The sequence below is a fragment of the Sus scrofa genome, chromosome 10 (assembly GCF_054392235.1).
Source record: "Sus scrofa isolate SSC_HxYL_T2T_F1_AM1 chromosome 10, Sscrofa_HxYL_maternal_Yorkshire_Landrace_v2.0, whole genome shotgun sequence".
NCBI lineage: Eukaryota > Metazoa > Chordata > Mammalia > Artiodactyla > Suidae > Sus > Sus scrofa.
The window spans coordinates 94,453,546-94,468,321 of NC_139392.1; the positions used below are offsets into that span (position 1 = coordinate 94,453,546).

Sequence of the window (14,776 nt, forward strand, 5' to 3'; positions counted from 1 at the left end):
CTCCTACAGAAGATGAATATATGATATACGGCTGTAATAGAGTAAATCTTAGATTTATAGTTAGAATACCTGAGTTCAAATTTGGTCTCCACTTTTGCAGAGCTCCAGGGAGAATCAGATAAGCTGTCTCATGTAAGTGTCTCTCTGTGTGTGTATGTGTGTGTGCAGTAAATCTCCATATATGAATCAGTGGTCATACTTTTTTTTTTTATTGTAAAGATGGTCAAATATTTTGATTGTATCCCATTTTAAGAGGTTCAAATGCCGAGCCTGAGCTGGGCCCCGGCAGCTCATCAGGGTTGACAGCAGGGCAGTGCTCAGGAAGGTCAAACCGGACGTGCACAGAGAGGCGAGGCCACGTTGGGCTCACTTTCCGGAAGCCCTGGAACAGGTAGTCAGAAGCTTCGGGATTTGTGAGGGATTATCCAGGAAGGGCAATCATCACTCGGTAATGAACAATAAATGCTAAAAATAGAAACCTTAATTCAAAAAGTGAGTTCAAATTTACATGTAAATACACGCTATAATATAAAATAATCCTACCATATATCTGACATATATTACTCCATCTAAATTATTTATATTTTGCCCACGAATAGTCCATATTCATAAATATCATGTTTGGATTGATTTATTTTTGTCTTTATACACAGTCTGCTCTTCAAGCTCCAGGCTTTTAATTAATCTGGATTTGGAGTATAAATTCTTTGTGCCTTGATTAATACCAAGCAAGCTTTATTTAATTAAAGAGACAGGCTGGTGAAAGACAATTTAATCAAAAATTTCATATGCATACAGTACATCTGTAGTTAATACTTGCAAAGGAAAGAGAACACCTGATTTATTGTATTTATTTTTTAAATGTTGTGAATAAAGCGATAGTCCTAGTTCCTGTGATGAATGCGTCCTGTGCCTGCTTCATCTCGAATCCATCACCTCGGAGAAGAGAAGGAACACAACGCAGAGGCCTCGAGGAGGCCTGGCGCCTCGCCCTGCTGGCGAATCTCACCCGTCCGAGAAACCCGAGGGGTTTCTGTGGGTTTTAGCCCCGGCACCTCTGTGCAGAACTGTGAGGGCACCGCTCTGCAAAGAAGGTAGGCGAGGGCGTGGAACTTAATCCTCAATGTCGGACCCTCACCACACTTGCTAAGTCTTATTTAAGTGTCGTTAATTCACCAGGTTGCAAAATCCTTTCCGCTGTACAGCGAAGTGACCCCGTCAACCACGTACACACATCCCTTCTCTCAGACTCTTTCCACACAGACGACCACAGAACACTGGGTGAGTTCCCCGTGTGCACAGCAGGTCCCGCTGGCCCTCCGCCCCACACACCTCGGTGTGCATACATGCCAGTCCCCAAACCCCCCAGGCCATCCCCCGCTACCATCCCCTTTGGCAACCACGAGTTTTTCAAAGCCTGCGAGAAGAGACTCATCAGATTCTTAAAATTTATGCTGTTGAAAATTGGCATCCTTTGAAGATGAGCAGTTCGTTCATAGGCATTTTGTTGGAAAGGCACTTCTGTAATTGCATGTAAATTCACAGGACTGAGTGCACTCTTTCTGCAGGCTGTATCAGGCTTTCTGCACCCATTTCCTCACTGCTGGACATTCAGGTTGTTTCTGATTTTTCACTCTGTAAACACTGATTGGATCAACATTCTTGGACAGAAATCTTTATTTATGAATCTGGTTATTCCTTACACGGGATAGAATCCCAGCAGTGGAAATCCAGGAGATAAAAGTTTTGCAGCTTCCTGCTGCATTTTGAAAAGCGTCTTCCTAGAAAGTAGCGGTTTATTTCTCCCACCAGCCCAGTGCCTGCTTCCCTGAATCCTTTTACATTCTCATGTGTCGGAAGGGTTTGTACCCATATTTCATGTTAAATGTAAGTGTAACAAGTGAGTTAGGACTGAATCTGCCTTCAACACAGAGAGAAAAAAAATGAAACCCACAGTTGCTCTAGAGCACGTTTTAAGCAGCTCCCTCATCAAGGAATCTGGGCATTGCACCGGCATGGGCAGTGAGTGCCAGGCCGTGTGGACAGCTGGTTCTCCGAGAGGGTGCCTGGACCAGCAGCATCAGAACCTGCTGGCAACGCAAGTCCTTGTCTCCACCGGCTTCTGGAATCAGAAACCCCGGGGCCGAGCCCCAACGCTCTGCACTAAGGGAAGCGAGCCGACCCCACCTAGTCCTTCCCACCACGTCCTCTGCCTGCCTTTTGTCTGCAGAGAAACTTTAGCCAGAGAATAAGTATAATCAGGAAGTGAGGGAACGCAGAGGCAAAGGAAAACCGTCAAACAAGACAAAATATTAGTTTAGTCAGAGACTTTCAGTCCCCCTCAAGGACTGCAGATACTACCCCGAGCCTCATCCTCCAGCTGTTCTGTAGACACGGAAACCCCCACCAGGCCGACGAGGCTACATGATGAACAGACGGCCAGCGACATCAGCTGCCACAATTCCCAGAACTGGCCTCAAAGGGAACAGGGAGCTCCTGTTGGGGCACAGCGGAAACGAATCCAACCAGGCACCATGAGGATGCGGGTTCGATCCTTGGCCTCCCTCAGTGGGTTTGGGATCCAGCATTGCAGTGAGCTGTGCTGCAGGTCCTGGACCCTGCCCGGATGCTGCCTTGCTGTGGCTGCGGTGGAAGCTGGCAGCAGCAGCTCCGATTCAACCCCAGCCTGGGACCCTCCACGGGTGTGGCCCTAAAAAAATGACAAAAAGTAAGAAAAGAAAGGGGAACAAACCGCTCCAGGAACTGAAGACCAGCTGCCCTGAAAACATCCAGGTGACCAAAGCGACGCTAGTCAGACACCACGTGACCGATTTCAAGCCTCGGTCCACGTGACTGAGCCGGTCCCCGCGTGCCCCTCGCCCCAAGCTCCCCGGGAAACGCGCGACCCCGACTCTCCGCGAGGGGGGGGGGCCTCTGGGCAGACGGCTGCCGTCCCCAACCCTGGGCCACCGGCCCCTGAAATGAAGCCAGCTGTCCCTCCGCCAGCCTGGCCTTAGAGCAGCGAGCGGCTGCACCCCGCTCTCGGCAACACTAAGTCTTCTGGATGATTCCAGCGTAGACCAGCTTTTAGAGAAGACACAAATTTCAACTCGCTCTTGAAAGGGCTCCAGCCCCGGCGGGGCGGGGAGAACAAGGCGGGCAGGCGCTGGGAGCTGGGGCTGAGCCCTGCGCTCCCCAGGATGGATGCTCCCCAGCAGCGAGGCAGGCGGGGCCTCAGCGCATCCACCTGCCGCGTCGTGGGCTCCGTGTCCTGGCGCCATCTCTCCCATCAGGCCCGGTTTGGGCAGAACAGGGGCAACACTTGGGGCACACCCTGGACTATCCCCCTAAGATTCAGGAGGACCCGGTCCCTCTGGAAACCCTCGGCGGGCGGGCATTTACACTCATGGAAAAGTCCAGTCTGCAGCTGGTGGATCGGACAGCAGGAGGCAGGGAACAGTCGTCCGGGTCCCCAGTCACCAGGAGAGCCTTCCTGCTAACAGCTCAGAAGGGACATTCTTTACCGCTCAAAGTGGTGAGTCCAGGGAGTTCCCGTCATGGCTCAGCGGTAATGAACCCAACCAGTGTCCATGAGGATGCAGGTCCCATCCCTGGCCTCGCTCAGTGGGTTAAGGATCCCGAGTTGCCGTGAGCTGTGGTGTAGGTTGCAGACACACCTCCAATTCGACCCCAAGCCTCCACGTGCCATAGGTGTGGCCCTAAACAAAAAAAGTGAGTCCAGCAGTGTGGACATGTGTTCACAGCAATTCAGCAATATTGTCAGAGGAATTACCACCTTTTTTTTTTCTTACATTCCATATTAGAGGAGACTAGATTTGAGAATTAGAGCAGTTTTCCACCATGGAAATTTCTCCAAGCTGCTTCCATACCAGTGGAGACAAATACTGAGGACAACAGAAATAAAACAGAAGAAAATTCAAAAAACAGAGAAATACATTAGTTTTTTTAAAAAAGAGAATTTTCTTTTTAATGAACTACCTACAGTGGCTAGAGTAGTTGTGGAGACACGGAGAATAATCAACAGAAGTGGGATTCCAGCCCACAGACGGGAGGGAGCTGACACAACTGAAGCCTGTATCCTGCTGCGAAAAACAGAACCGACCCCTGGGGAAGGTATCAAGGCAGCCTTCAGCTGCAGCACTTAGACCTGAAGCTGAAACCACCGTATTTGTTTTTTTCTTTTTAGGGCCCCACGTGTCTCATGTAGAGGATCCCAGGCCAGGGGTTGAATCAGAGCTGTAGCTGAGGCCTACGCCACAGCCACACAATGCCAGATCCAAGCCACATCTTCAACCTACACCACAGCTCATGGCAACTCGGGATCCTTAACCCACCGAGCAGGGCCAGGCTTTGAACCTGCGTCTTCATGGATACTTGCAGGGAGCCGAGAAGATACAAGGAGCCGAGGAAGGGAGCTTGCCTGAACGGTACAATTCCGAGGGCTAGCTCCTGATCGAGGCCTGTCTGAACAGTGCAGTTCCGAGGGCAGGTTCCTGAACAAGGAAATGCCTGCCTGCAGGGCGCAATTCCGAGGACAGGCCCCAGAAGACGATAAGGCTCAGCTGCTGACCTAACAACAACAAAACGAAGGGGCTGCTTAGCAGCGCAAGAATGGAAACTATTTCTCGGATAATTCAGTCTCTCCTGTTACTTGTTTTTTATTTTACTTTCCTGTATTGATTTGTGACTCAGTGAACTGAAATAACAATGGAATAATAAGAGTTTCACCCTGATGGAATTGCCCCCCAAAATCTAATTTAGTTAAAGTAAGAAATTATATTCATTAGTTTGTTTTAAGTCACAATAGGTCTTAGAGTGAGGTATTTTGGAGTACACAATAGGTTGAAAATAGGTATGGATTATTCTTGGTAAAAAACATAATAATTATAAATCTAATTTTCTGGGAAGCTTTTAAGTTTTAATAAATTGGTTGATTTAGAAATAAAAATAATTTCTTACTCTGTCCCCTGGCCATAATACTTTGAAGTTTTTACCCTTGGTTTTAATCTAAAAATGCACTTTGTTAATATCAGATTCTTATACCTGTGACCTTCTGGCTGTTAATGATGAGCTTAACATAATAATAGGTAGTAACCACAAGATGCTTTGTTCCAAAACTTCTTATTTTTATATAATTTTTTTCCACATGATATTTTGTACCCATTATAGTTTTGCATGATGTATTGTATGCGTTGGTTTTAATTGAAATCCTTAGAACACAATGTATATCTATTGTACCATGTAGTCTAAAAGTTTAACCTTTAAAAATATGATCTAAGCACTGTGATGTGTTGCAATTAAGCTGTCTACATAAACTGCTACCTATGCTAATAAAATCGGAGCAGTCCAGCGCCCTGAAAGAAGGGACAAGGAGGCTGTCTCTGTGTGCATCCCCGACACTGTCCATCCCTGCAGGAACACCCAGGCTGCTGGAGCTGGACTCCGGCAGACACTAGTCAGGTTCATTACCGCTGAGCCACAGCGGGAGCTCCAAAACCACCGTAGTGATTGAAGCCGGCTGGTAAGCGATCTGTGTGTGATGTTTCAACCTCGGGCAGCTCTCTTCATAGAACAGATTCCGAGTTGAGTGTTTCCTTTCTAGTGCAGTTTTAGAAGAACCCACGGTGCTTTCGGCAAACAGACCCAAGTCAGGTGGGCAGTGCTGCCGCTACACAGCCACCTGTCCTGTGTTGTGGGACCTGGCTTCCAGGGAGCCTTGGCCCAGAGGGACAGAACCTCGCAGATCTGTCACCCTTGCTTGGCGCAGACTGGAGGGCCGCCTGGAAGAGAGCTTCAGGAACAGGGTGTCCTAACTGACCGGTTTCCAAAGGGAGCACTAGTTTTAGTTTCCTTATAGGATAAAAGCGATGGTTTGGGAAAATAAAATGGTTTTCAGCCGTCTGAAAGCCGGTCTCTCTGACTGTTCCTCACGCGTGTGTGTGTTCTAAATTCTGCTTATCCCAGCTCCTTTTGTCTCATTTTGCAAGGTGTTTGACTACTTACTCCTCTCATTAAATTAATTAATCCATCATGAAGATGTAATTATTTCCAAAATTAAAATTGTGAGAGAATGTCAACATTCAAGGAAAAAGAGACCTGTGAATGTATACTTATGATTCAAATATTTATTAAGCATTGAAAAAGATGGAACTAGTTATGTGAAAGTGTGGACATTAAAATATTTGTGTAACGTTTCTTTCTTTGTGAAGTTAATGTATGCAGATAATATAGGTATTTGACCCAAATAACAGATATTATATCAAAAGAAAAGGAAATGCAATCCTTTTGCCATTTTATGTGGATTTTAAATGTGAAATACTAGGACACAAAATAATAGTAAAATCTCATTTTCTCTAAAAAGCTGAAGTAAAGAATAGATAGATAGAAAGATAGATGGGTTTTTTACTTTATGAAGAACTGCATAGTTTCTAACCAACCAATTAAGAATGTTTTCTCAGAATGCCCGCTGTGGTGCAGCAGGTTAAGGATCTGGCATTGCGGCAGCCGTGGCATAGGTCGAAGCTGCAGCTTGGATTCAGATCCCTGGCCCAGTAACGTCCATGTGCCACAGGTGCAGCCAAGAAAAAAACACTTTCTCTATTTCTCTACTTTCTCAATTGCCATCTACAATAGTGATACTTGGGCTAGTGAATAGGAATAGTCACTCTATTTTATAGGAGTTTCTGTCTGTATTAATTTTTGGATGGTATAATTTGGCTTTAAATTTGTTGTCAGCAAAATAGGAGCTATCTGATTATATGAAAGATTATGACTATGTTTTAGGAATGCAAGAAGAGAAATGAGTCATATGAAGATTTGCATCTCCATCTATGGACCAACTGATCTACAGCTAGGAATTTGGTGTATCTCTCTGAGCAGGTGTCACACAGCAATGCTTTGGGCTGGATGGAATAGGAAATCTGACAAAAATTGGCTGAAAATAATATTTAATGTTTTCACATGACAAATTGGGGTAAATGACTTCTTTTGTGGCTTCTACTCATGTGCATCTCCAATTGCTATTTCCAGGTGTTTTCCAAGTAGCTTTTGAAGCTCCAAGCATTGCATCTGCGTGCAAAGCAGGAGGAAGGGGTGGGAACACACCGTGTCCACACCTGTCCCTCAGGGTCAAATCACAAGCCTCCCGGGAGCTGCCGTCTCCGCATCCCTGTGGGCTGGATGGTGTGTTGGTTACTGAGCTGAAGCTGAGGCTGGAGGGGCCCGGAGGGGTGGGGCGGGAGGAAGGACGGCCCCTCCCGGCGGCGACGCCCAGGATGGAGGGACGGCGGAGCAGCGGCTTCCTGAGAAGTCCTCGTTGTCGCCCCAGCACGGGCTCTGCTCTCAGGAGGAAGGTCCCTGCCACTTCCCTCTGGGCCCTGCGGTGGCTCTTCCTACGTCACCCTTCACGGCCACACCCTACGCGGGCACGCAGATCATGCCCAGTGTGGGAGAAACACACTCTGAAAACCAAGGAAGGTTGGGATCGAGGGCTGGGTTATTTCAAGTCTCAAACAGGCAGAAATGTGATCAGACCAGGCTTTTCGCGCCTCTGGCCATGCAGTTCCCTCACGTGTGAGGGGTTCATGTGCCCCTAACTGCTCCCATATCTTTCCTGGAAACAGGTGTCAACCCTGCTCGGCTGCCCTGCACCTTCACATCCGCTGCAGGGGCACCGCCCAGCCTCCCAGGGCCTCTGGGTGCAGGCCATCTTCTCAGCCACCGTGGTGGTCACCTGAGGTCCTAGGTTCTGGACCCTATTCTGCTTCTCTGCTGGGAATCCAACAGCTGAGCTGGCACAGGCGCTCCTACCTGGATTCTTCTGATCCTTCCCTCAGGGACCAGCTTCTAAATTACGGGGTGTGGGGGGGTGGGGCGCAGTAAGTGTGTCACTGCCTAACAAGAGTCCCCACTGCTCTGGCTTCTAACCAGTTTCTCCATCTCATAATACCTGAATGCCAGGAGAATCACAAACTACTACTCTTTGGAGAATTTTTGTTATTTCAGAATCCTCCTCTTTTTAAGTTCTAATTTCTATATTCAATGTTGTAACTAATTCTGGTTCTTGAAATAAGGGATCCTGAGTCTCCATGGCTGAACGGCAATCAGCTGTATCTCCTGTCATCAGAAGCCAATGTGAGCTGTCTGGGCGTCAAGGAAGTGGCCCCACATTGAGACTCTCTGGTTCACAGCATCTTCTTGCTGTGTCCTCATCTGAAGGAAGTGGAGAGGGGGGCTCTGTGGGGTCCCTTCTGTAAGGACACTAACTGCCTCCTGGGGCCCCACCCTCACAACCTCTCACCTCCTGACAGCGTCACCCTGGGGGTTCGTTAGGCTTCAGCACGAGAACTTGGGACACAAACGCTCCAGCTGTAGCCACGCGTTCTGCTGCCCTGACATTGCTACCACCGAGTGCTCTTCCCAGCGGACAGCCTGACATGGTGAGCATGAGTGTGTCGTGCAGACACACACACGATGCACTTTTTCACTCATCTGCCAACCCGAGATAGTTGGATAAATAACATTTGTGCCTTTGGAAGATGGATGCTTTTGATTTGTTATTTCTGCTCCCAGCGGTTGGTTCTATCTGAACTTGGTGCGTTTATCACTGTCTCACTCATTTCTGCAACACTTGGCCCCAGTGCCCCTTACCAGGAACTTGGCAGTGCCCGTGTAAACAGACGCAGACCTGCAGAGCCCACAGCCAGACACAAGGGAGGAGCCCCTTGCTCAGAACCAGATCAGTGGGCCTGCCTAGAGCCCCGGAGAGGCATGCGCCATCTTCATCCCAGCAACCCGTGGGCACAGGCACCGACCTAAAAGGAAGGGAGCAGGCTGCACAGCCAGAGGCCTGGCCGCGTGCTGGGTGCCACCCGGAGGAGCTCCGGCCGCCGGGGCTCCTGTGCAAACACAGAGGCTCAACCTGCTGTTTAACCAGAAGGACTGCCTGCCCTGACCTCAAGCAGTGACAGCCAAGCAGCAGGGAACTGCTGTCCAAAGAGCTTGGAGGCACAACCACGAAGCCTGAGCGGGGAGCAGGCTGCAGGCGGGCGGGTTGGCAGGAGCACAGCTGAGCCAAGCGTCCCCTGACCTCCGCACCGGTCTGAGAACACACCCCACGGACTTGGATGCTGCCAGGAGCTCGCATCCTCTCTGGTGTGGCCTCAACCCAGGAAATCCACGGGCACATCTTTGGCAGCTTCCGGGGCCATATCATTCGATCGACCGTCAATACACTCACCTCCTGCCTGAAATTCCAACCAGATGTGTGCTTTACAGACCAGTTCACGGAAGAGCTTTGTCCAACGTGCTGCTGCCACAGGGAGCTCTGAGCTAAGTCGGAGCCACGGCTGCACGCTTAGCCTCGATCAAGTGAGTACTGCGTTTATACTGTGAAGGTCAAATCTGCACCCTTGAGCATGTGGGGGTGAACAGTGGCGCACGCCAGGAAGCACCTTTTCCCTCAAGAGGAAGATGATGAGTTACGGCCAAGGACTGAATCAGAACATGACGTCATGGGTACCATTACTCATCACGGACTTGCCCTGAAGATCTAAGACGGCGGTGCCACTCTGCTGAGCCCGGGCGTGAGCGTGTGACTTTTCCCAACACGCTTCCATCCTATCGGGAGCAGGTAAGTCCTGAAAAAAGACGCCCTTCTCCCGTCTTCCTTTCCTACTCTCCCTCTCCATCACTCGGGAAGTGCAGCAGCCAGGACCTTGGAAGGTTCTGTTGGGCCTCAATGCTTGCTTTCCCCCCGCGGCGTCGGGACCTGTCAAGAGCATGGGCTAGAATTCACGACGTTTGTGGGTCAGCCACACTTAACATCTCTAGGCTTTTTCACATACAAGTGAAAGGATAAGAGGACTATGGAACTCACAAAATGAGTCTAAGATATTAAACAAAATCCACTCCCGTATTGATCAAATACGAATGGAGAGGCCCCATGTGCTCTGGGCCGGGAGGAGCTCTAGGCACCGAGGGTCAGAGCAGAAATAAAGCACATTTATACAAAGAAACGAAGTAAAAGGGAACTCGTCCCCACGGCCAGGGTGCCTGCACGTGACTGACTCCCACGGGGAACGCACACGCATGCACACGCGCGCGCGCACACACCCACACACACACGCAGTGGGGAAAATTAGCACGAGGTGATCATGAACCTCTGGGTGAAGATGCCCAGGCTGGGTGCGGCCACGCTGCAGAGTCCATGGCGCCGGGGGGCAGGGGTGGGGATGGCGGGCGTGTGGCTGGTGAGACCCTGGGGGCCCCTGGTCCCAAGCCCAGTGCATCAAGTGGTGTGACGCGTGAGAGGTGGCAGCCCGTTGCAGTGCATTTCGGAGTTAGGGCCCACGGCTGTTTCCGACGGTCTGGGGTAAGAGAAGAGAGCTGAGCCGCAGGGAGGCCCTGGTGCAGTGACCGGGCTGGGGGCCGCGGGAAGGAGCTGCGCAGGCTGAGCTGGAGGCCGAGGCTGTTTCGCGGTGAACCTGAGGCGCTTACTGGGTGGTGACAGGCGGCTGTGCAGAGCTCAGGGTGAAGGAGAGACGCCTGCGCCGGGACCTGCGGGGGGGGAGTGGGGCCGTCACCCCGGTGGCCGCAGAGGCCCAGGAGGGGAGCCTGGGGAACTCCGGAGACCACCGACCTCCGTCGGGAGTAACGGCTCAAGAACGCCCTCAGAGCCAAGCAGGCTCATTCCTCAATGACAAATAATGTTTGTTCTAAGCTCTTTGTTTCACCCATACGTCTTCTTTAGTAAGGCGTCTGTTCAGGTTTTTGCGTATTTTTAATTGGATTGTTATAGTTGAAATTTAAGAGCTATTTGTATAATTTGGATATACCATCTTCATCAGATTTTTCATTTGGAAATATTTTCCCAGTGTGTTGGCTTTTCATTCTCTTAGCAGTGACGTCCACAGAGCAGAAGACTTTAATTTTACAACATACAAATTATCACTTTTTTTCTTTCATAGGTTGAGCTATTGGTGATATAGCTAAAAACTTATCAGCAAATCCAGGCTCACCTAGATTTTCTTCTAAAACTTTTATTATTTTGCAGTTTATATCTTAGTCTTTGCAATAGCTAATCTTTAGGAAGGATAGAAGGTCTTTGCCTAGGGTCATTATTTTATTTATTTCTTTCTTTTGGCCTTCAGATGTGCAGTTTAAAGCACTCTCTTTCCTCTGTTGAACTGCCTTTGCTCCTTTCTCTAAGGTGAGAGGTAAGCCGACCCTTGACTGTCGGGGGTGGGTCTATTTCCGGGCTCTCTGCTCCGTGACACTGACCTACGTGTCTGTTCTTTCACATTGCCCTCTGCCCTCATCACATCAGCTTCGGGGTAGACCTCCAGGTCAGGGAGCTTGAGTCCTCCGATGGTGGGGTTCCAGACACCTGACATGTCAGCCACGGGCCACAGAGCAACAGCTCCTTGGGTTATTCTCATAATATCGCTTCCCCTGCAATTTTTTTGGAACAGAACATCTAAAACACAAGTAAGGAAATGGGTTGCTGATGCACCTAAATGCTATCTTGAGTTATTGAAGAAACTCAATTTTCTCCTTAAAAGTAAGCAAATCAGATCCCTTTAATTTTGCTAAGAAGCAACTAACCAAATTAATCACCAGTTTATTTCATCTTGTGATCAAACTGATAAAAGTCAACATTTGTCAGGGGTGTGCTTGTATGCCAATTATAGTAAAATATTACTGGCCCCTAATTAAGTTGTTTGTTTTGAAGAAGCTGGGTTTGGTCTCTAGGCTTTTCTCATAAATTATTCACACATTTGAGTTATGGAAAATACATTTGTCACTGCAACACTCAAGATTACACTTCCTCAATACTGTAAATAATAAAATACAGACTCACTTTTCTTTTAGGTTAAATGATTACAGTTCCAAGAATTAGGTTGTAACATTTATCCAGTGGGTTTCTTCTAGTGAAAACTTAGATCCCATTAATGACTTAAATAATGCAATTTTTAGAAACTCGTACTCAGGATGTTACCATAATATTTTACTTGGTATCTCACTGTTCTCATACTGAGTATCTTGAGAAAACTACACAGTCTTTGTTTGCAGAATACTGAATTACATTGGTGCCCCACGTGATGGCATTCCTGGTTGGCATTCCTCGGGTATCTTCATCTAAGAAACTGTTCTAATGAGGCCCTGGTACCCCCGTAATGAAGCCCATTGATTCGTCGGGCAGTAAGAACGCCTTCTGAACGGTGTCCTACACATGCGGAAAGTATAGTGGGTATTAGACACAGTGGTTTTCTACTCTGACCTGCGGTCTGCCACTCACGCCGTTAACACACTGAATGCATCTTAAATGAACAACCGGGTGCTTAACAAATTTACCGTCCCGTACGTTCCACTTTGGTTTTGTGCCTTGGTGAAACGAAGACTTTACGCTTTCATTCTTTAAACTGGGAAAAGAGAAAAAGAAAAGAATGCCACCCCTGTCACTGTGACGTTGTAAAAGTTAGATGTCAGTGAAATAAAGCCTGCTGCCCGGTGTCCGGCCAGAGGAAGTGCCAACCATGTGTCGGGCAGTCGCCTAAGCTGCCACTGTTAATACGGAAATCAGGGCTACCTTAACTCTTTGGTTGTTGATGCAAATCCTTCCCCAGTCCTTACACCTGCCGAGGTCGGGAAGACGTCGAGAGCTGTGAAGATGACAACGGCTCCCAGCGGCTGCTCAGGGACGCGGAGCCGCGGAGGTCATCGGCCGGAACCAGCGAGAGACGAGGGTGCCTTTTCTCAATCGCTTTCGAGCGCAGACGCGAGGAAGCCCTGACCTGCCCCGAATCCAAGAGCCCGGCTCTGGCCGGAAGCGATGAGAGGAGGTGCGAACCCCTCCTCCTCTGGACACAGCTGGGAGCTCAGACGCGGGCCGATGGCGGGACCGGGAGGGGGTGGGGAGGGGGCTTCTGCTCTCGGGGACGCCAGCTCACAGGCTTCGTCACCCAGAACGAAACCAGGGAGTCCCCACGCAAACCTGAGACAGCTGAGAACGGTTTCTTGCACCACAGACGTGGGGCGGAAAACCCACCCAGGCACTTTGTTCATCTCTTCTTTGGAAAAAAAAATGTATAATCCTTAGGCCTGGTTATCAACCTAGAAATTCCTAAAGAATATAAAAAATCTGTAATCTATGCTATGAACATACCACTCCTAGGATACTGATGAAAACGCAGTTCAGCTGTGAGAGTGGAATAGGAAAAAAACAAACCAACCCTCAACCCCCAGAAGAGCAGAAATGTACGCAGGGCGCAGACTACAGCTGGCAGAAGGACAGAGGCCTGAGAAGGTCACAGACTCAGAATCCAAGGACACGCACCTGCCTAGGGCTGAGAATTGATCAGAGCAGCAGACCCCGCAGACTGAGGATTAATCAGAACAGACCCTGCAGACACCGACGGGTACAAAGGAAAGAAAAGATGCCTAAGGGAGTCCAGAGTTTTGACAAATTTGACCAACTTCCTGAAGGAAAACTACCAAAGCTCACTCAAGAAGACACAGGTCACCAAAATGGCCCTATGTCTACTTAAAAGCTTGAATTTGTAGTTAAACATCTTCCCATAGAGAAAACTTCAGTTCAGTTTCACTGGCGAAGGGTCCTAGCACTTAAGAAAGAACTGTGAGCATTCCCACACACTCTCTCCTAAGATACAGAAAGGAAACAAATACGGAATACACATCAACATCACCCTGACATGTGAACCAGATGAAGATAACACAAGATGAGCCAACAATACCGCTCATGAGCGTACGCACAACGCTCCCCAGCCAACACCTCACATTCAGTCCTGTAGAGTATGAACAGGTTGACGTATTAGCAGAAAGTGATGTTTATCCCAGGAATTTAACGCTGGCTCAGTATCAGGATTTCAATCAAAGTCATTCGCCATGTTAATGAGGTAAATCACAAAAGATTCAGGAAAACATTGACAAAGAAGATAATTTTCAAACGTAAAAATTCTCAGTAATTTCGGAATAGAAGGGAAGCCCCTCAGGTCCTAAGTGGCGAGTTTGCTCAGTACTGAGGACTCAAGACTGATGACTGTCCAGCTAATGAAATACGAGGCAAGGACGTCCCTTTCACCACTTCTAACTAGCTGTTTCTGGAGGGCATGCCTAGAATTCACCAAAGACTCTAAAAGAACCTTCTAGAAAGTGTAGATAAATTTCACACTATCGCAAGGTCTATCTAAGGAAATCAATCACAAGACTGTAAATCAACGATACTTTAACTTAAAAAAGAAAAACCATTGTATTTTTCCACGCCAGATATGAATAATCAGTATAAAGATCTTATTTGTCATAGCACCCAAAAATAAACTGCTTATATACAAATTTAACAAAGTACAAGCAGAATCTGTATGCTAAACCCTACAGAATATGGATGAAAGACATCACGCTGGAACTCAGTAAACCGAGGCACAGCCATGATCATTCCTGGACGTCTCCGCACTCCTCGTGTGGCAGTTCTCCCCAGTTTCATGCACAGATCCAGCACGACCCCAGTGGAAATGCCAGCAGGCCTTTGGGAATAGATGGGCAAGGGTGCTCCAAAGTCTGCACGGAAAGCCGCGACCAGATGAGGCAAAACAATTCTGGCAAAGAGCCGAAGAATTCTAGGCGGAGGAGCCTGGAAAAGCCAGAGCAAAGTGGGACCCTCGCGTCGTGGGGGGGGGGAGAGACCGGGAGAGATCTGGTGAGTTCCAGACAACCAGCCCTGTCAATCCTTAGCCTTTCG

General features: G+C 48.6%; 1 long non-coding RNA gene across 1 annotated transcript; it reads left to right on the forward strand.

Annotated features, from left to right (window-relative positions):
* On the forward strand, positions 1–1,281 carry LOC146399625 (uncharacterized). The gene is made up of 3 exons (XR_014818192.1): positions 1–132; positions 877–1,094; positions 1,180–1,281. It is a non-coding gene; the product is annotated as an uncharacterized LOC146399625 (long non-coding RNA).
* The last annotated feature ends 13,495 nt before the right edge of the window (positions 1,282–14,776 follow it).